Source organism: Lolium perenne, chromosome 6, assembly GCF_019359855.2.
Source record: "Lolium perenne isolate Kyuss_39 chromosome 6, Kyuss_2.0, whole genome shotgun sequence".
Classification (NCBI taxonomy): domain Eukaryota; kingdom Viridiplantae; phylum Streptophyta; class Magnoliopsida; order Poales; family Poaceae; genus Lolium; species Lolium perenne.
Window position 1 is genome coordinate 243,329,101 of NC_067249.2, and position 20,203 is coordinate 243,349,303.

The 20,203-nt window shown below is 48.9% G+C and overlaps 1 long non-coding RNA gene across 13 annotated transcripts in view; it reads left to right on the forward strand.

Annotated features, from left to right (window-relative positions):
- The first annotated feature begins 788 nt into the window (after positions 1 to 788).
- Positions 789 to 20,203, forward strand: part of LOC127305663 (uncharacterized) — a 43,227-nt gene continuing 23,812 nt past the window's right edge. For 9 of the 13 annotated variants that reach the window (XR_011747805.1, XR_011747810.1, XR_011747812.1 and 6 more), the window contains exons 1-4: positions 789 to 1,297; positions 1,390 to 1,512; positions 3,075 to 3,724; positions 3,889 to 4,127. This is a non-coding gene — a long non-coding RNA (uncharacterized lncRNA). The remainder of the gene's footprint in view (positions 1,298 to 1,389; positions 1,513 to 3,074; positions 3,725 to 3,888; positions 4,128 to 20,203) is intronic. The other 4 variants (XR_011747814.1, XR_011747816.1, XR_011747806.1 and 1 more) reach the window with 4 other exon arrangements.

Consider the following 20,203-nt stretch of genomic DNA (forward strand, 5'->3'; position numbering starts at 1 on the left):
CGAGTTTCCTCTCCTCAGCTTGAGGTCCTGTATGTAAAAGTCCAGGGACTTGTCTTTTATTTTCCTGTTTCTTTACGGCCTGGATGTACTTTGCGCTGTAATATGTTTATTTAAATAAAGTTGCTGGATCCTTCGGGATCCTGCTTGTGTTCAAAAAAAAAAAAAGTGGGATTGGTCTGCACGAAAAGGACCAACTACACATACACACGAAACGGCTACGAATATTATATTATGCTGAAAAAAAAAAGCGAAAGGGCTACAAACAGATTGGCTTGGAAGTTGGAACTGGATGGCTTCGGCCTCCACAGCTTCTGCCTCGGACTCCTTTCTTTGTTTTCTCTTTTTGTAATTTAAAGGTATAATTGATGCTCCCATAGGGGGTCTCACAAGGATTTGAGATTCTCCACCGTCCGATCTAACACATGGTAAAATCTGATCCGTTCTTTTCTACTTCACTGGTTGGGTGGTTCACTAGATAACCCCCATGCACCGCGCTATTCTACCCGCATCAGGCTGTGTTTGGGCCGCAGCTTCGCGCGGACCCGCCCATCGGTCAGTGTGGGTGAAATGGGATCCGGTCCACCGTGATGTGGCTCAGTCCGAGGCTGCCGGTTGGTTCTGCCCGCGCGTGCCCATTTCTCCCGCGAGATAGAGACATGGAACGGCCGTGGGCTGCCCGCCTCACTCTGGCGGTGGGCCTCACCATCGTCTGGGCCCGTCTGTCGATCGCCGCGGGTGGATATGTTGCAGTGTAATTGGCTCAACCAAGGGACATAAACGCAATTGGCTCAGCTGAGAGAGGATGAAAATATCTCTGCCTCCACATTCTCTCTCTCCCTCCCAAACCTTATCCTCTCCCGTCCTAACCTTCCTGGTGGCGGCGGAGGCGACGGATACCGGAAGAAGTGGCGGAAGAGTGGGCAGCCAGCGGTGGGGAACGAAGAGCCCTCTCCACAAGGACGGCGCGGGAGGGCAGCAGGGGGCGACGTGGCGGCGCGGCGCGGGCGACCTCGGTTACTCCGGCGAGGACGGCGCGGTCGTGCAGGAGTGTCGAAGGATGGCCAACGAGGGCGGCGCGGGTGAGCTCCTCCAGGGCGGCGCGGTCGAACTCCGCCACGGCGAGCTCCGGCGTGGGATAAGGTCGTCCTCTCTCTCAAATCCCGCCCCGCGTCCCTGCCTTCGCCAAGCCAGCAGCGCCACGCCTCTGCTACGCGCACGCAGGCAGCAGCACCTCAGACAACAACCACGCAACAGCACCAGCACACTCAGTCCCCTTGCTGCCCGGGAACCTGCTGAGGTACGGCGTACGGCGCCGCCGATTCGCTGGCTATCAGCCCCAACTTTCTCCTATTTTCTGCACTCTCTCATCCTCTTCCCCACTAATTGCAGGAGGACGATGACCACAACCTCTCCCCGAGATGACGACAAATATGAGCGGAGGAAGCCACCATGGATTCGTTGTTTAGGACGTCATGGCCCTGGTGTCGGCGTCATCTCCGTGTCGGCAAGGAGGTATGGGCTCTAAACTAGAGGATACCGGGTTCTCCCCTCCTCTCTCTGGTTTCTATGGCATCTGGACGATGCACATGCTGGATACTCACTAACGAGTTCATTGACAATTTCAACCAGGAGAAGAACAACTTAATTTTTATTTAATTGATTATTTCGTGAAATTAATTGGTGCCTTCAAAACCTCTGGTACAATTCAGTTTGGTAGTTCTGAAGTTGGCATGTCTGCTCCCATGTTACAGTTTGGTTTTGTGGATTTCTTCCAAATGTATTCAAGATTATGTGCTGCACCAGATGTAGTTGCAAGTGAACTATTAGCTTGACATCAACATTACCGTGTAGGGATTAATGCCAATCTCTGGGTATGTTTACATTTTGCAGTGAACCTGGTGTTGCTATTTCATTAGGATAGAATAGCTGAAGTGAACAATTTACAATAGCCACTATAACATATTGTTAGGGAACATTTTACCATCGGGCAGTCCAAGCGATTCTTCAGGCCATATGCCCGGTGTCGGTGCTTCTTCGTTAAAGATTTGTCCTAGACTCCTATCTCTTTGTGCTAATATTCTGCTTATCTTTGTTATATTGGTGCACTCACTGTTATATTGCAAGCACTCCAGTGGCTTGACTTTTTTATATTTATATATATTTTAGCATTTCTCCATAGTGAATTAGATTAGTTTTCTAATAGAATGAAAACCTGCAGATGCTATACTTTTCAAAAGTGGAGATGAAAATGAAGCCATTGTTCGTTAGGGCATGGGATAGGAGTCATCAAATAGAAAAACTACGCGGACTAAACTTTCCAGTAGTATAACTCAATATGAATTGTTATATTTGCAAATGCCTGAAGCCATTGGAGTGTCTGCTAGCCTCGAAAACATTTTGTATTTATGTGGTGGTGTATTTTTCATATTATGCTGATTTATCTTAAACTATAGATAAATTGTGAGGCATTGATGTGTTCTCCTGTCGGACAACCCATTCCGAACAACACCTGAAAGGGTGGTTTATGTTTCTAGGTGCACTTGGAAAGTAATAAACTGGTAGAAAATTAATGCTATTTTACACTATGCAATTAGACAAAGTGGATATGCTCACTTCTTAGTGGCGGTGGAGGGTACTGGCATTTGTTTTTTGAATTCCAATTTAGAATTCTAATGTACCTAATGTTTAAGAATAAATTTCTATTCCCGAATCCGCTTCCTATATCTTTGCCATTCACTATGTCTGATTGGCCTAATGTTTCCTATATATTTTGCCATATCACTTGACCTCACATAGCCATGTTAAATTTCCTTTTTTAACTCTGTATTTTTTAATTGTTCCATTGGTTTCTTGGCATCAATTTATGGATATAAATTTTGAAAATTTCCTTCATTTCTGGATTTGGTCATAAACTTTGATTCTTTTTCGTTAGAAAGTTCTAGAATATATAATATACGAGCCAGTGGATTTGATATGGGTAGTGCAATTTCAAGTGCATCTGGATGCTTTGGTTTGGTTATGTGCACACAACGTGCTATGAAATGTCTAACGAAAAACAATTTCGCATCTTGCAGGAATTATTGCAGGTGATGGAAGAGGAAATGTACTTAGGAAGTGAATGAGCAATTATTGCCGCATCTTTTATTTTGTAGGTTTGCTCCATTCTTGCCTTATGTGATGTATTTGATGTATGGTTTTATTTCTGTATGCTTGAATAATTTCAGTTTATTGCCACTGTTTCAAATATTATTTTACCACTGAACAATCAATAGTAAAGCTAACAAGGCCAGCGCTTTGAGGAGAACACACAGCCAGTTCAGAAGGACGACAGGAAGAAGAGATCGACCCTGCAGGTTTGACATTTTTGTGGCATATTACTTTCAGCGGTCTAATGTGATTTGTGCTTGGTTTTATTTATACACATTGCTCATATTTGTTTCTTTTTCTTTTAAGTTTATTTCTCTCTGTAAGGATCATTGCATCCTAATTGCTTGTTGTCCCTCTTGATCTGTGGGCGATGAAACCCCAGACATCAGAAAACACTCTGATGCAAATGGTGTTTATTTGTTAGAAGTGTCATTCTTGAGTTTTTTGTGTGAGGACGCCGAGTATAACTACCAAGATACCTGTGAGAACCTCAAGAGCATGATATTCCTTGTTGCTTATTATGATTGACATGCCCAAGCCTGGTATTTCATTTGGTTCTGCCAGGATAGGAGAGGAGGTTAGTTCCTTGCTTTTACCTTCTAAATATGTGAGCTTACTTCTAATTGTTTTAGAGTGTTCTTGATTTTTATTGCTTGATTACATCTTTAACTTATTTCCTTGATTAACTTGGTTCGGTACCGCTGCTACCTCTTTAACTTAGTTCCTTGATTATTTCTTCAGAGCTTATGCATGCATCAATCTCTTGACAACTGGGTAGCAGCAGGAGCCAATATTCCATCTGCGATGCTACTTGTGGCAATTAAGGCCAATTGAACTTGTCCTGATAAGCGATTCTTCTACAAGTCTCTTACCAAGAATTGCATGCAATTCTACTGTCTGATGTTTGTAAGACTAAATGGCAAATAAGATTGATGTGTTAGTCACTTTTCAGCTTCAGAATTAAGATGGACATTTTCCAAGTAAGCGTGACTTTGCTTGTTGACTTGTGCTCTTATAGACTTGCATTACATGCACTTGTGAAATAAAAGAAGGCATTTGTTCATGAAATCAAACATAAGAGTTAACACATTTGTAGTTTTGGGAAAAAAATGATTTTTGTACCTCGGTTGTTTTGAAGATGCCACTTTTCTTGAAGTATGAATGGGTATCTTTAGTTTGAAATACAATAATAAATATGCGTTGTTTCCTCTGGTGCACCTCTACTATTTACTCACTCAATTGCCTGCACTAATTTAGCCTTTCTTGCATCAATTGTTAACAACTCACGAAAGCATTCATAGACTTAGTTAGTTATTGTTCAATTGATTATCACTACGGGAAAATCAGGCGCTGCCGTGCAGCCAATCTTTGCCGTGAGCTGCTGCACGGCAAAGATTTCTTTGCCGTGCGCAGCAAGAAGACCGCACGGCAACGCCAAAATGCACGGCAAAGTATGAGAGCAGCGCACGGCAAAGAAACCTAGCACGGCAAAGAAAGATATGGCGCACGGCAAAGACGTTTCTCACGGCAAAGTATGGGAGCAGCGCACGGCAAAGATTTTAGGACGGCAAAGTCCCTGCAAGCTGCACGGCAAAGAAACAGCGCACGGAAAAGGCCTGGGCACTGCCGTGTCCCGCCCCTTTGCCGTGCAGACAGACCAGTTGCACGGCAAAGGGTCCTTTGCCGTGCGCCAATATACATTTTATTTGTTTTTCTAACTATTTTATTTCATCTACTACTTATATTTATTTTGTTAATTAGTTTTTCTTTTTGATGACTATTTATTACACTATGTGCAATACAAAATTAGTCTCCATGCTCATCCCCCACATATATCAGGGTTCCGGTGCTCGTGACCGTCCCCCTCCTTCCCCCCAAAACAATGGACGGCGGGTCTACCCCTAGATTTCTCCGCGCGAGGTTCCACCAATATACCTTTTCATAGGTTTAGGTTTGTTTAGTCCATGGACATATGGAAAACCATGTGTGGCACCCTTTGGCACGATCTAGCCCCAGATATACCGCGGCGGGACACTTCACCGTACACGTCCGGGAATACGGTAAGTGTTATCGCCGAAGGTGAGGAATGTCGGGCCAGGGGATCCATGCCATGCACCATTTGGTGAATTACACCTAGCATCACACTTTGAAACATAGAATAGGTCCACATGCAAGGTTTGGTGGGGTTCCGGTGCTCCGGCGGTCGTTATCCCCCTCCTCCCCCCAAAACAGCGGAACGCGTGCCCCGGCGGGTTTACCCCCCTAGATTTCTCCGCGTGAGGGTGCACCAATGTAACTTTTCATTCTTTTAGGTTTGTTTAGTACATATACACATGGAGAACCAATATTGGGACCCTTTGGCGCACATATACCCGCAGCTAGAGCCATTATCACACGATCGACGGTGTGCACGATCTCTTGGTTAGGGTTAGGTGTAGGGTTAGGGCTAGGGTTTAGGGGCTAGGGCTAGGGTTTAGGTTAAAGGGTAAGTATTTATGGTTAGGTATAGGTTTAGGGTTTAGGGTTAGGGTTAGGGTTTATGATGCATGGTTACTGCGACTCAGGCGTCGTGGTTTAGGGATTTAGAGGGGTTTAGGGCTCGAAGCCTCCCAGATTTAGGGTTTAGGGTTTAGGGGAGCTACTTTTGCACCATTACACCTTGCACCACACTTTGAAACATAGAATAGGTCCACATGCAAGGTTTGGTGGGGTTCGGTGCTCGGCGGTCGTTATCCCCCTCCTCCCCCCAAAGCAATGGAACGCGTGCCCCGCGGGTCTACCCCTAGATTTCTCCGTGCGAGGGTGCACCAATGTAACTTTTCATTCTTTTAGGTTTGTTTAGTACATATACACATGGAGAACCAATATTGGGACCCTTTGGCGCACATATACCCGCAGCTAGAGCCATTATCACACGATCGACGGTGTGCCTGATCTACTGGTTAGGGTTAGGTGTAGGGTTAGGGCTAGGGTTTAGGGGCTAGGGCTAGGGTTTAGGTTAAGGGTAAGTATTTATGGTTAGGTATAGGTTTAGGGTTTAGGGTTAGGGTTAGGGTTTATGATGCATGGTTCTGCAGCTCCGGCGTCGTGGTTTAGGGATTTAGAGGGGTTTAGGGCTCGAAGCCTCCCCAGTTTAGGGTTTAGGGTTTAGGGGAGCTACTTTTGCACCATTACACCTTGCACCACACTTTGAAACATAGAATAGGTCCACATGCAAGGTTTGGTGGGGTTCGGTGCTCGCGGTCGTTATCCCCCTCCTCCCCCCAAAACAATGAACGCGTGCCCCGGCGGGTCTACCCCCCTAGATTTCTCCGCGCGAGGGTGCACCAATGTAACTTTTCATTCCTTTAGGTTTGTTTAGTACATATACACATGGAGAACCAAGATTGGGACCCTTTGGCACACATATATACCCGTAGCTAGAGCCATTATCACACGATCGACGGTGTGCCTGATCTACTGGTTAGGGTTAGGTGTAGGGTTAGGGCTAGGGTTTAGGGGCTAGGGCTAGGGTTTAGGTTAAAGGTAAGTATTTATGGTTAGGTATAGGTTTAGGGTTTAGGGTTAGGGTTAGGGTTTATGATGCATGGTTCTGCGACTCACGTCGTGGTTTAGGGATTTAGAGGGGTTTAGGGCTCGAAGCCTCCCCGATTTAGGGTTTAGGGTTTGGGAGCTACTTTTGCACCATTACACCTTGCACCACACTTTGACACATAGCATAGGTCCACATGCAAGGTTTGGTGGGGTTCGGTGCTCGGTGGTTGTTATCCCCCTCCTCCCCCCAAAACAGCGGAACGCGTGCCCCGGCGGGTCTACCCCCCTAGATTTCTCCGCGCGAGGGTGCACCAATGTAACTTTTCATTCCTTTAGGTTTGTTTAGTACATATACACATGGAGAACCAAGATTGGGACCCTTTGGCACATATATACCCGCAGCTAGAGCCATTATCACACGATCGACGGTGTGCCTGATCTACTGGTTAGGGTTAGGTGTAGGGTTAGGGCTAGGGTTTAGGGGCTAGGGCTAGGGTTTAGGTTAAAGGTAAGTATTTATGGTTAGGTATAGGTTTAGGGTTTAGGGTTAGGGTTAGGGTTAGGGTTTATGATGCATGGTTCTGCAGCTCCGGCGTCGTGGTTTAGGGATTTAGAGGGGTTTAGGGCTCGAAGCCTCCCCAGTTTAGGGTTTAGGATTTGGGGGAGCTACTTTTGCACCATTACACCTTGCGCCACACTTTTACACATAGCATAGGTCCACATGCAAGGTTTGGTGGGGTTCCGGTGCTCCGGCGGTCGTTATCCCCCTCCTCCCCCAAAGCAATGGAACGCGTGCCCCGGCGGGTCTACCCCCCTTGATTTCTCCGCGCGAGGGTGCACCAATGTAACTTTTCATTCCTTTAGGTTTGTTTAGTACATATACACATGGAGAACCAAGATTGGGACCCTTTGGCACATATATACCCGCAGCTAGAGCCATTATCACACGATCGACGGTGTGCCTGATCTACTGGTTAGGGTTAGGTGTAGGGTTAGGGCTAGGGTTTAGGGGCTAGGGCTAGGGTTTAGGTTAAAGGTAAGTATTTATGGTTAGGTATAGGTTTAGGGTTTAGGGTTAGGGTTAGGGTTTATGATGCATGGTTCTGCAGCTCCGGCGTCGTGGTTTAGGGATTTAGAGGGGTTTAGGGCTCGAAGCCTCCCCAGTTTAGGGTTTAGGATTTGGGGGAGCTACTTTTGCACCATTACACCTTGCACCACACTTTGACACATAGCATAGGTCCACATGCAAGGTTTTGTGGGGTTCCGGTGCTCCGGCGGTCGTTATCCCCCTCCTCCCCCCAAAACAGCGGAACGCGTGCCCCGGCGGGTCTACCCCCCTAGATTTCTCCGCGCGAGGGTGCACCAATGTAACTTTTCATTCTTTTAGTTTTGTTTAGTACATATACACATGGAGAACCAATATTGGGACCCTTTGGCGCACATATACCCGCAGCTAGAGCCATTATCACACGATCGACGGTGTGCCTGATCTACTGGTTAGGGTTAGGTGTAGGGTTAGGGCTAGGGTTTAGGGGCTAGGGCTAGGGTTTAGGTTAAGGGTAAGTATTTATGGTTAGGTATAGGTTTAGGGTTTAGGGTTAGGGTTAGGGTTTATGATGCATGGTTACTGCGACTCCGGCGTCGTGGTTTAGGGATTTAGAGGGGTTTAGGGCTCGAAGCCTCCCCAGTTTAGGGTTTAGGGTTTAGGGGAGCTACTTTTGCACCATTATACCTTGCACCACACTTTGAAACATAGAATAGGTCCACATGCAAGGTTTGGTGGGGTTCCGGTGCTCCGGCGGTCGTTATCCCCCTCCTCCCCAAAACGGCGAGCAACGCGTGCCCGGCGGTCTACCCCCCTAGATTTCTCCGCGCGAGGGTGCACCAATGTAACTTTTCATTCCTTTAGGTTTGTTTAGTACATATACACATGGAGAACCAATATTGGGACCCTTTGGCACATATATACCCGCAGCTAGAGCCATTATCACACGATCGACGGTGTGCCTGATCTACTGGTTAGGGTTAGGTGTAGGGTTAGGGCTAGGGTTTAGGGGCTAGGGCTAGGGTTTAGGTTAAAGGTAAGTATTTATGGTTAGGTATAGGTTTAGGGTTTAGGGTTAGGGTTAGGGTTTATGATGCATGGTTCTGCGACTCACGGCGTCGCGGTTTAGGGATTTAGAGGGGTTTAGGGCTCGAAGCCTCCCCAGTTTAGGGTTTAGGGTTTGGGGGAGCTACTTTTGCACCATTACACCTTGCACCACACTTTGAAACATAGAATAGGTCCACATGCAAGGTTTGGTGGGGTTCCGGTGCTCCGGCGGTCGTTATCCCCCTCCTCCCCCCAAAACAGCGGAACGCGTGCCCCGGCGGGTCTACCCCCCTAGATTTCTCCGCGCGAGGGTGCACCAATGTAACTTTTCATTCTTTTAGGTTTGTTTAGTACATATACACATGGAGAACCAATATTGGGACCCTTTGGCGCACATATACCCGCAGCTAGAGCCATTATCACACGATCGACGGTGTGCTTGATCTACTGGTTAGGGTTAGGTGTAGGGTTAGGGCTAGGGTTTAGGGGATAGGGCTAGGGTTTAGGTTAAGGGTAAGTATTTATGGTTAGTTATAGGTTTAGGGTTTAGGGTTAGGGTTAGGGTTTATGATGCATGGTTCTGCAGCTCCGGCGTCGTGGTTTAGGGATTTAGAGGGGTTTAGGGCTCGAAGCCTCCCCAGTTTAGGGTTTAGGGTTTAGGGGAGCTACTTTTGCACCATTACACCTTGCACCACACTTTGAAACATAGAATAGGTCCACATGCAAGGTTTGGTGGGGTTCCGGTGCTCCGGCGGTCGTTATCCCCCTCCTCCCCCCAAAACAGCGGAACGCGTGCCCCGGCGGGTCTACCCCCCTAGATTTCTCCGCGCGAGGGTGCACCAATGTAACTTTTCATTCCTTTAGGTTTGTTTAGTACATATACACATGGAGAACCAAGATTGGGACCCTTTGGCACATATATACCCGCAGCTAGAGCCATTATCACACGATCGACGGTGTGCCTGATCTACTGGTTAGGGTTAGGTGTAGGGTTAGGGCTAGGGTTTAGGGGCTAGGGCTAGGGTTTAGGTTAAAGGTAAGTATTTATGGTTAGGTATAGGTTTAGGGTTTAGGGTTAGGGTTAGGGTTTATGATGCATGGTTCTGCAGCTCCGGCGTCGTGGTTTAGGGATTTAGAGGGGTTTAGGGCTCGAAGCCTCCCCAGTTTAGGGTTTAGGGTTTGGGGGAGCTACTTTTGCACCATTACACCTTGCACCACACTTTGACACATAGCATAGGTCCACATGCAAGGTTTGGTGGGGTTCCGGTGCTCCGGTCGTTATCCCCCTCCTCCCCCAAAACAGCGGAACGCGTGCCCCGGCGGGTCTACCCCCCTAGATTTCTCCGCGCGAGGGTGCACCAATGTAACTTTTCATTCCTTTAGGTTTGTTTAGTACATATACACATGGAGAACCAAGATTGGGACCCTTTGGCACATATATACCCGCAGCTAGAGCCATTATCACACGATCGACGGTGTGCCTGATCTACTGGTTAGGGTTAGGTGTAGGGTTAGGGCTAGGGTTTAGGGGCTAGGGCTAGGGTTTAGGTTAAAGGTAAGTATTTATGGTTAGGTATAGGTTTAGGGTTTAGGGTTAGGGTTAGGGTTTATGATGCATGGATTCTGCGGCCTCGGCGTCGTGGTTTAGGGATTTAGAGGGGTTTAGGGCTCGAAGCCTCCCCAGTTTAGGGTTTAGGGTTTGGGGGAGCTACTTTTGCACCATTACACCTTGCACCACACTTTGACACATAGCATAGGTCCACATGCAAGGTTTGGTGGGGTTCCGGTGCTCCGGCGGTCGTTATCCCCCTCCTCCCCCCAAAACAGCGGAACGCGTGCCCCGGCGGGTCTACCCCCCTAGATTTCTCCGCGCGAGGGTGCACCAATGTAACTTTTCATTCCTTTAGGTTTGTTTAGTACATATACACATGGAGAACCAAGATTGGGACCCTTTGGCACATATATACCCGCAGCTAGAGCCATTATCACACGATCGACGGTGTGCCTGATCTACTGGTTAGGGTTAGGTGTAGGGTTAGGGCTAGGGTTTAGGGGCTAGGGCTAGGGTTTAGGTTAAAGGTAAGTATTTATGGTTAGGTATAGGTTTAGGGTTTAGGGTTAGGGTTAGGGTTTATGATGCATGGTTCTGCAGCTCCGGCGTCGTGGTTTAGGGATTTAGAGGGGTTTAGGGCTCGAAGCCTCCCCAGTTTAGGGTTTAGGGTTTGGGGGAGCTACTTTTGCACCATTACACATTGCACCACACTTTGACACATAGCATAGGTCCACATGCAAGGTTTGGTGGGGTTTCGGTGCTCCGGCGGTCGTTATCCCCCTCCTCCCCCCAAAACAGTGGAACGCGTGCCCCGGCGGGTCTACCCCCCTAGATTTCTCCGCGCGAGGGTGCACCAATGTAACTTTTCATTCCTTTAGGTTTGTTTAGTACATATACACATGGAGAACCAAGATTGGGACCCTTTGGCACATATATACCCGCAGCTAGAGCCATTATCACACGATCGACGGTGTGCCTGATCTACTGGTTAGGGTTAGGTGTAGGGTTAGGGCTAGGGTTTAGGGGCTAGGGCTAGGGTTTAGGTTAAAGGTAAGTATTTATGGTTAGGTATAGGTTTTGGGTTTAGGGATAGGGTTAGGGTTTATGATGCATGGTTCTGCAGCTCCGGCGTCGCGGTTTAGGGATTTAGAGGGGTTTAGGGCTCGAAGCCTCCCCAGTTTAGGGTTTAGGGTTTGGGGGAGCTACTTTTGCACCATTACACCTTGCACCACACTTTGACACATAGCATAGGTCCACATGCAAGGTTTTGTGGGGTTCCGGTGCTCCGGCGGTCGTTATCCCCCTCCTCCCCCCAAAACAGCGGAACGCGTGCCCCGGCGGGTCTACCCCCCTAGATTTCTCCGCGCGAGGGTGCACCAATGTAACTTTTCATTCTTTTAGGTTTGTTTAGTACATATACACATGGAGAACCAATATTGGGACCCTTTGGCGCACATATACCCGCAGCTAGAGCCATTATCACACGATCGACGGTGTGCCTGATCTACTGGTTAGGGTTAGGTGTAGGGTTAGGGCTAGGGTTTAGGGGCTAGGGCTAGGGTTTAGGTTAAGGGTAAGTATTTATGGTTAGGTATAGGTTTAGGGTATAGGGTTAGGGTTAGGTTTTATGATGCATGGTTCTGCAGCTCCGGCGTCGTGGTTTAGGGATTTAGAGGGGTTTAGGGCTCGAAGCCTCCCCAGTTTAGGGTTTAGGGTTTAGGGGAGCTACTTTTGCACCATTACACCTAGCATCACACTTTGAAACATAGAATAGGTCCACATGCAAGGTTTGGTGGGGTTCCGGTGCTCCGGCGGTCGTTATCCCCCTCCTCCCCCCAAAACAGCGGAACGCGTGCCCCGGCGGGTCTACCCCCCTAGATTTCTCCGCGCGAGGGTGCACCAATGTAACTTTTCATTCCTTTAGGTTTGTTTAGTACATATACACATGGAGAACCAAGATTGGGACCCTTTGGCACATATATACCCATGACTAGAGCCATTATCACACGATCGACGGTGTGCTGATCTCTTGGTTAGGGTTAGGTGTAGGGTTAGGGCTAGGGTTTAGGGGCTAGGGCTAGGGTTTAGGTTAAAGGGTAAGTATTTATGGTTAGGTATAGGTTTAGGGTTTAGGGTTAGGGTTAGGGTTTATGATGCATGGTTCTGCAGCTCCGGCGTCGTGGTTTAGGGATTTAGAGGGGTTTAGGGCTCGAAGCCTCCCCAGTTTAGGGTTTAGGGTTTAGGGGAGCTACTTTTGCACCATTACACCTTGCACCACACTTTGAAACATAGAATAGGTCCACATGCAAGGTTTGGTGGGGTTCCGGTGCTCCGGCGGTCGTTATCCCCCTCCTCCCCCCAAAACAGCGGAACGCGTGCCCCGGCGGGTCTACCCCCCTAGATTTCTCCGTGCGAGGGTGCACCAATGTAACTTTTCATTCTTTTAGGTTTGTTTAGTACATATACACATGGAGAACCAATATTGGGACCCTTTGGCGCACATATACCCGCAGCTAGAGCCATTATCACACGATCGACGGTGTGCCTGATCTACTGGTTAGGGTTAGGTGTAGGGTTAGGGCTAGGGTTTAGGGGCTAGGGCTAGGGTTTAGGTTAAGGGTAAGTATTTATGGTTAGGTATAGGTTTAGGGTTTAGGGTTAGGGTTAGGGTTTATGATGCATGGTTCTGCAGCTCCGGCGTCGTGGTTTAGGGATTTAGAGGGGTTTAGGGCTCGAAGCCTCCCCAGTTTAGGGTTTAGTGTTGCTTCATTTGCACCATTACACCTTGCACCACACTTTGAAACATAGAATAGGTCCACATGCAAGGTTTGGTGGGGTTCCGGTGCTCCGGCGGTCGTTATCCCCCTCCTCCCCCCAAAACAGCGGAACGCGTGCCCCGGCGGGTCTACCCCCCTAGATTTCTCCGCGCGAGGGTGCACCAATGTAACTTTTCATTCCTTTAGGTTTGTTTAGTACATATACACATGGAGAACCAAGATTGGGACCCTTTGGCACACATATATACCCGTAGCTAGAGCCATTATCACACGATCGACGGTGTGCCTGATCTACTGGTTAGGGTTAGGTGTAGGGTTAGGGCTAGGGTTTAGGGGCTAGGGCTAGGGTTTAGGTTAAAGGTAAGTATTTATGGTTAGGTATAGGTTTAGGGTTTAGGGTTAGGGTTAGGGTTTATGATGCATGGTTCTGCAGCTCCGGCGTCGTGGTTTAGGGATTTAGAGGGGTTTAGGGCTCGAAGCCTCCCCAGTTTAGGGTTTAGGGTTTGGGGGAGCTACTTTTGCACCATTACACCTTGCACCACACTTTGACACATAGCATAGGTCCACATGCAAGGTTTGGTGGGGTTCCGGTGCTCCGGTGGTTGTTATCCCCCTCCTCCCCCCAAAACAGCGGAACGCGTGCCCCGGCGGGTCTACCGCCCTAGATTTCTCCGCGCGAGGGTGCACCAATGTAACTTTTCATTCCTTTAGGTTTGTTTAGTACATATACACATGGAGAACCAAGATTGGGACCCTTTGGCACATATATACCCGCAGCTAGAGCCATTATCACACGATCGACGGTGTGCCTGATCTACTGGTTAGGGTTAGGTGTAGGGTTAGGGCTAGGGTTTAGGGGCTAGGGCTAGGGTTTAGGTTAAAGGTAAGTATTTATGGTTAGGTATAGGTTTAGGGTTTAGGGTTAGGGTTAGGGTTAGGGTTTATGATGCATGGTTCTGCAGCTCCGGCGTCGTGGTTTAGGGATTTAGAGGGGTTTAGGGCTCGAAGCCTCCCCAGTTTAGGGTTTAGGATTTGGGGGAGCTACTTTTGCACCATTACACCTTGCGCCACACTTTTACACATAGCATAGGTCCACATGCAAGGTTTGGTGGGGTTCCGGTGCTCCGGCGGTCATTATCCCCCTCCTCCCCCCAAAACAGCGGAACGCGTGCCCCGGCGGGTCTACCCCCCTTGATTTCTCCGCGCGAGGGTGCACCAATGTAACTTTTCATTCCTTTAGGTTTGTTTAGTACATATACACATGGAGAACCAAGATTGGGACCCTTTGGCACATATATACCCGCAGCTAGAGCCATTATCACACGATCGACGGTGTGCCTGATCTACTGGTTAGGGTTAGGTGTAGGGTTAGGGCTAGGGTTTAGGGGCTAGGGCTAGGGTTTAGGTTAAAGGTAAGTATTTATGGTTAGGTATAGGTTTAGGGTTTAGGGTTAGGGTTAGGGTTTATGATGCATGGTTCTGCAGCTCCGGCGTCGTGGTTTAGGGATTTAGAGGGGTTTAGGGCTCGAAGCCTCCCCAGTTTAGGGTTTAGGATTTGGGGGAGCTACTTTTGCACCATTACACCTTGCACCACACTTTGACACATAGCATAGGTCCACATGCAAGGTTTTGTGGGGTTCCGGTGCTCCGGCGGTCGTTATCCCCCTCCTCCCCCCAAAACAGCGGAACGCGTGCCCCGGCGGGTCTACCCCCCTAGATTTCTCCGCGCGAGGGTGCACCAATGTAACTTTTCATTCTTTTAGTTTTGTTTAGTACATATACACATGGAGAACCAATATTGGGACCCTTTGGCGCACATATACCCGCAGCTAGAGCCATTATCACACGATCGACGGTGTGCCTGATCTACTGGTTAGGGTTAGGTGTAGGGTTAGGGCTAGGGTTTAGGGGCTAGGGCTAGGGTTTAGGTTAAGGGTAAGTATTTATGGTTAGGTATAGGTTTAGGGTTTAGGGTTAGGGTTAGGGTTTATGATGCATGGTTCTGCAGCTCCGGCGTCGTGGTTTAGGGATTTAGAGGGGTTTAGGGCTCGAAGCCTCCCCAGTTTAGGGTTTAGGGTTTAGGGGAGCTACTTTTGCACCATTATACCTTGCACCACACTTTGAAACATAGAATAGGTCCACATGCAAGGTTTGGTGGGGTTCCGGTGCTCCGGCGGTCGTTATCCCCCTCCTCCCCCCAAAACAGCGGAACGCGTGCCCCGGCGGGTCTACCCCCCTAGATTTCTCCGCGCGAGGGTGCACCAATGTAACTTTTCATTCCTTTAGGTTTGTTTAGTACATATACACATGGAGAACCAATATTGGGACCCTTTGGCACATATATACCCGCAGCTAGAGCCATTATCACACGATCGACGGTGTGCCTGATCTACTGGTTAGGGTTAGGTGTAGGGTTAGGGCTAGGGTTTAGGGGCTAGGGCTAGGGTTTAGGTTAAAGGTAAGTATTTATGGTTAGGTATAGGTTTAGGGTTTAGGGTTAGGGTTAGGGTTTATGATGCATGGTTCTGCAGCTCCGGCGTCGTGGTTTAGGGATTTAGAGGGGTTTAGGGCTCGAAGCCTCCCCAGTTTAGGGTTTAGGGTTTGGGGGAGCTACTTTTGCACCATTACACCTTGCACCACACTTTGAAACATAGAATAGGTCCACATGCAAGGTTTGGTGGGGTTCCGGTGCTCCGGCGGTCGTTATCCCCCTCCTCCCCCAAAGCAGCGAGCAACGTGCCCCGGCGGGTCTACCCCCCTAGATTTCTCCGCGCGAGGGTGCACCAATGTAACTTTTCATTCTTTTAGGTTTGTTTAGTACATATACACATGGAGAACCAATATTGGGACCCTTTGGCGCACATATACCCGCAGCTAGAGCCATTATCACACGATCGACGGTGTGCTTGATCTACTGGTTAGGGTTAGGTGTAGGGTTAGGGCTAGGGTTTAGGGGATAGGGCTAGGGTTTAGGTTAAGGGTAAGTATTTATGGTTAGTTATAGGTTTAGGGTTTAGGGTTAGGGTTAGGGTTTATGATGCATGGTTCTGCAGCTCCGGCGTCGTGGTTTAGGGATTTAGAGGGGTTTAGGGCTCGAAGCCTCCCCAGTTTAGGGTTTAGGGTTTAGGGGAGCTACTTTTGCACCATTACACCTTGCACCACACTTTGAAACATAGAATAGGTCCACATGCAAGGTTTGGTGGGGTTCCGGTGCTCCGGCGGTCGTTATCCCCTCCTCCCCCAAAAGCAATGAACGCGTGCCCGGCGGGTCTACCCCCTAGATTTCTCCGCGAGGGTGCACCAATGTAACTTTTCATTCCTGTAGGGTTGTTTAGTACATATACACATGGAGAACCAAGATTGGGACCCTTTGGCACATATATACCCAGCCTAGAGCCATTATCACACGATCGACGGTGTGCACGATCTCTTGGTTAGGGTTAGGTGTAGGGTTAGGGCTAGGGTTTAGGGGCTAGGGCTAGGGTTTAGGTTAAAGGTAAGTATTTATGGTTAGGTATAGGTTTAGGGTTTAGGGTTAGGGTTAGGGTTTATGATGCATGGTTACGCGGCTCACGGCGTCGTGGTTTAGGGATTTAGAGGGGTTTAGGGCTCGAAGCCTCCCCAGTTTAGGGTTTAGGGTTTGGGGGAGCTACTTTTGCACCATTACACCTTGCACCACACTTTGACACATAGCATAGGTCCACATGCAAGGTTTGGTGGGGTTCGGTGCTCGGCGGTCGTTATCCCCCTCACTCCCCCAAAAGCAGCGAACGCGTGCCCGGCGGGTCTACCCCCTAGATTTCTCCGCGCAGGGTGCACCAATGTAACTTTTCATTCCTTTAGGTTTGTTTAGTACATATACACATGGAGAACCAAGATTGGGACCCTTTGGCACATATATACCCACAGCTAGAGCCATTATCACACGATCGACGGTGTGCGATCTCTTGGTTAGGGTTAGGTGTAGGGTTAGGGCTAGGGTTTAGGGGCTAGGGCTAGGGTTTAGGTTAAAGGTAAGTATTTATGGTTAGGTATAGGTTTAGGGTTTAGGGTTAGGGTTAGGGTTTATGATGCATGGTTACTGCAGCTCACGTCGTGGTTTAGGGATTTAGAGGGGTTTAGGGCTCGAAGCCTCCCCGGTTTAGGGTTTAGGGTTTGGGGGAGCTACTTTTGCACCATTACACCTTGCACCACACTTTGACACATAGCATAGGTCCACATGCAAGGTTTGGTGGGGTTACGGTGCTCCGGCGGTCGTTATCCCCCTCCTCCCCCAAAACGGCGGAACGCGTGCCCGGCGGGTCTACCCCCTAGATTTCTCCGCGCGGTGCACCAATGTAACTTTTCATTCCTTTAGGTTTGTTTAGTACATATACACATGGAGAACCAAGATTGGGACCCTTTGGCACATATATACCCATGCTAGAGCCATTATCACACGATCGACGGTGTGCACGATCTCTTGGTTAGGGTTAGGTGTAGGGTTAGGGCTAGGGTTTAGGGGCTAGGGCTAGGGTTTAGGTTAAAGGTAAGTATTTATGGTTAGGTATAGGTTTAGGGTTTAGGGTTAGGGTTAGGGTTTATGATGCATGGTTACGCAGCTCGGCGTCGTGGTTTAGGGATTTAGAGGGGTTTAGGGCTCGAAGCCTCCCCGATTTAGGGTTTAGGGTTTGGGGGAGCTACTTTTGCACCATTACACATTGCACCACACTTTGACACATAGCATAGGTCCACATGCAAGGTTTGGTGGGGTTTCGGTGCTCCGGCGGTCGTTATCCCCTCCTCCCCCAAAACGGTGGAACGCGTGCCCCGGCGGGTCTACCCCCTAGATTTCTCCGTAGCGAGGGTGCACCAATGTAACTTTTCATTCCTTTAGGTTTTGTTTAGTACATATACACATGGAGAACCAAGATTGGGACCCTTTGGCACATATATACCCGCACTAGAGCCATTATCACACGATCGACGGTGTGCACGATCTCTTGGTTAGGGTTAGGTGTAGGAGTTAGGGATAGGGTTTAGGGGCTAGGGCTAGGGTTTAGGTTAAAGGTAAGTATTTATGGTTAGGTATAGGTTTTGGGTTTAGGGATAGGGTTAGGGTTTATGATGCATGGTTACTGCAGCTCACGGCGTAGATTTAGGGATTTAGAGGGTTTAGGGCTCGAAGCCTCCCGTTTAGGGTTTAGGGTTTGGGGGAGCTACTTTTGCACCATTACACATTGCACCACACTTTGACACATAGCATAGGTCCACATGCAAGGTTTTGTGGGGTTCCGGTGCTCGGCGGTCGTTATCCCCCTCCTCCCCCCAAAACAGCGGAACGCGTGCCCCGGCGGGTCTACCCCCCTAGATTTCTCCGCGCGAGGGTGCACCAATGTAACTTTTCATTCTTTTAGGTTTGTTTAGTACATATACACATGGAGAACCAATATTGGGACCCTTTGGCGCACATATACCCGCAGCTAGAGCCATTATCACACGATCGACGGTGTGCCTGATCTACTGGTTAGGGTTAGGTGTAGGGTTAGGGCTAGGGTTTAGGGGCTAGGGCTAGGGTTTAGGTTAAGGGTAAGTATTTATGGTTAGGTATAGGTTTAGGGTATAGGGTTAGGGTTAGGTTTTATGATGCATGGTTACGGCTCCGGCGTCGTGGTTTAGGGATTTAGAGGGGTTTAGGGCTCGAAGCCTCCCCAGTTTAGGGTTTAGGGTTTAGGGGAGCTACTTTTGCACCATTACACCTTGCACCACACTTTGAAACATAGAATAGGTCCACATGCAAGGTTTGGTGGGGTTCCGGTGCTCCGGCGGTCGTTATCCCCCTCCTCCCCAAAAGCAGCGAGAACGCGTGCCCGGCGGGTCTACCCCCTAGATTTCTCCCGCGCGAGGGTGCACCAATGTAACTTTTCATTCCTTTAGGTTTGTTTAGTACATATACACATGGAGAACCAAGATTGGGACCCTTTGGCACATATATACCCGCAGCTAGAGCCATTATCACACGATTGACGGTGTGCCTGATCTACTAGTTAGGGTTAGGTGTAGGGTTAGGGCTAGGGTTTAGGGGCTAGGGCTAGGGTTTAGGTTAAAGGTAAGTATTTATGGTTAGGTATAGGTTTAGGGTTTAGGGTTAGGGTTAGGGTTTATGATGCATGGTTCTGCAGCTCCGGCGTCGTGGTTTAGGGATTTAGAGGGGTTTAGGGCTCAAGCCTCCCCAGTTTAGGGTTTAGGGTTTGGGGGAGCTACTTTTGCACCATTACACCTTGCACCACACTTTGACACATAGCATAGGTCCACATGCAAGGTTTGGTGGGGTTCCGGTGCTCCGGCGGTCGTTATCCCCCTCCTCCCCCCAAAACAGCGGAACGCGTGCCCCGGCGGGTCTACCCCCCTAGATTTCTCCGCGCGAGGGTGCACCAATGTAACTTTTCATTCCTTTAGGTTTGTTTAGTACATATACACATGGAGAACCAAGATTGGGACCCTTTGGCACATATATACCCGCAGCTAGAGCCATTATCACACGATCGACGGTGTGCCTGATCTACTGGTTAGGGTTAGGTGTAGGGTTAGGGCTAGGGTTTAGGGGCTAGGGCTAGGGTTTAGGTTAAAGGTAAATATTTATGGTTAGGTATAGGTTTAGGGTTTAGGGTTAGGGTTAGGGTTTATGATGCATGGTTACTGCGGCTCACGGCGTCGTGGTTTAGGGATTTAGAGGGGTTTAGGGCTCGAAGCCTCCCCAGTTTAGGGTTTAGGGTTTGGGGGAGCTACTTTTGCACCATTACACCTTGCACCACACTTTGACACATAGCATAGGTCCACATGCAAGGTTTGGTGGGGTTCCGGTGCTCCGGCGGTCGTTATCCCCCTCCTCCCCCAAAGCAACGGAGCAACGCGTGCCCCGGCGGGTCTACCCCCCTAGATTTCTCCGCGCGAGGGTGCACCAATGTAACTTTTCATTCCTTTAGGTTTGTTTAGTACATATACACATGGAGAACCAAGATTGGGACCCTTTGGCACATATATACCCGCAGCTAGAGCCATTATCACACGATCGACGGTGTGCCTGATCTACTGGTTAGGGTTAGGTGTAGGGTTAGGGCT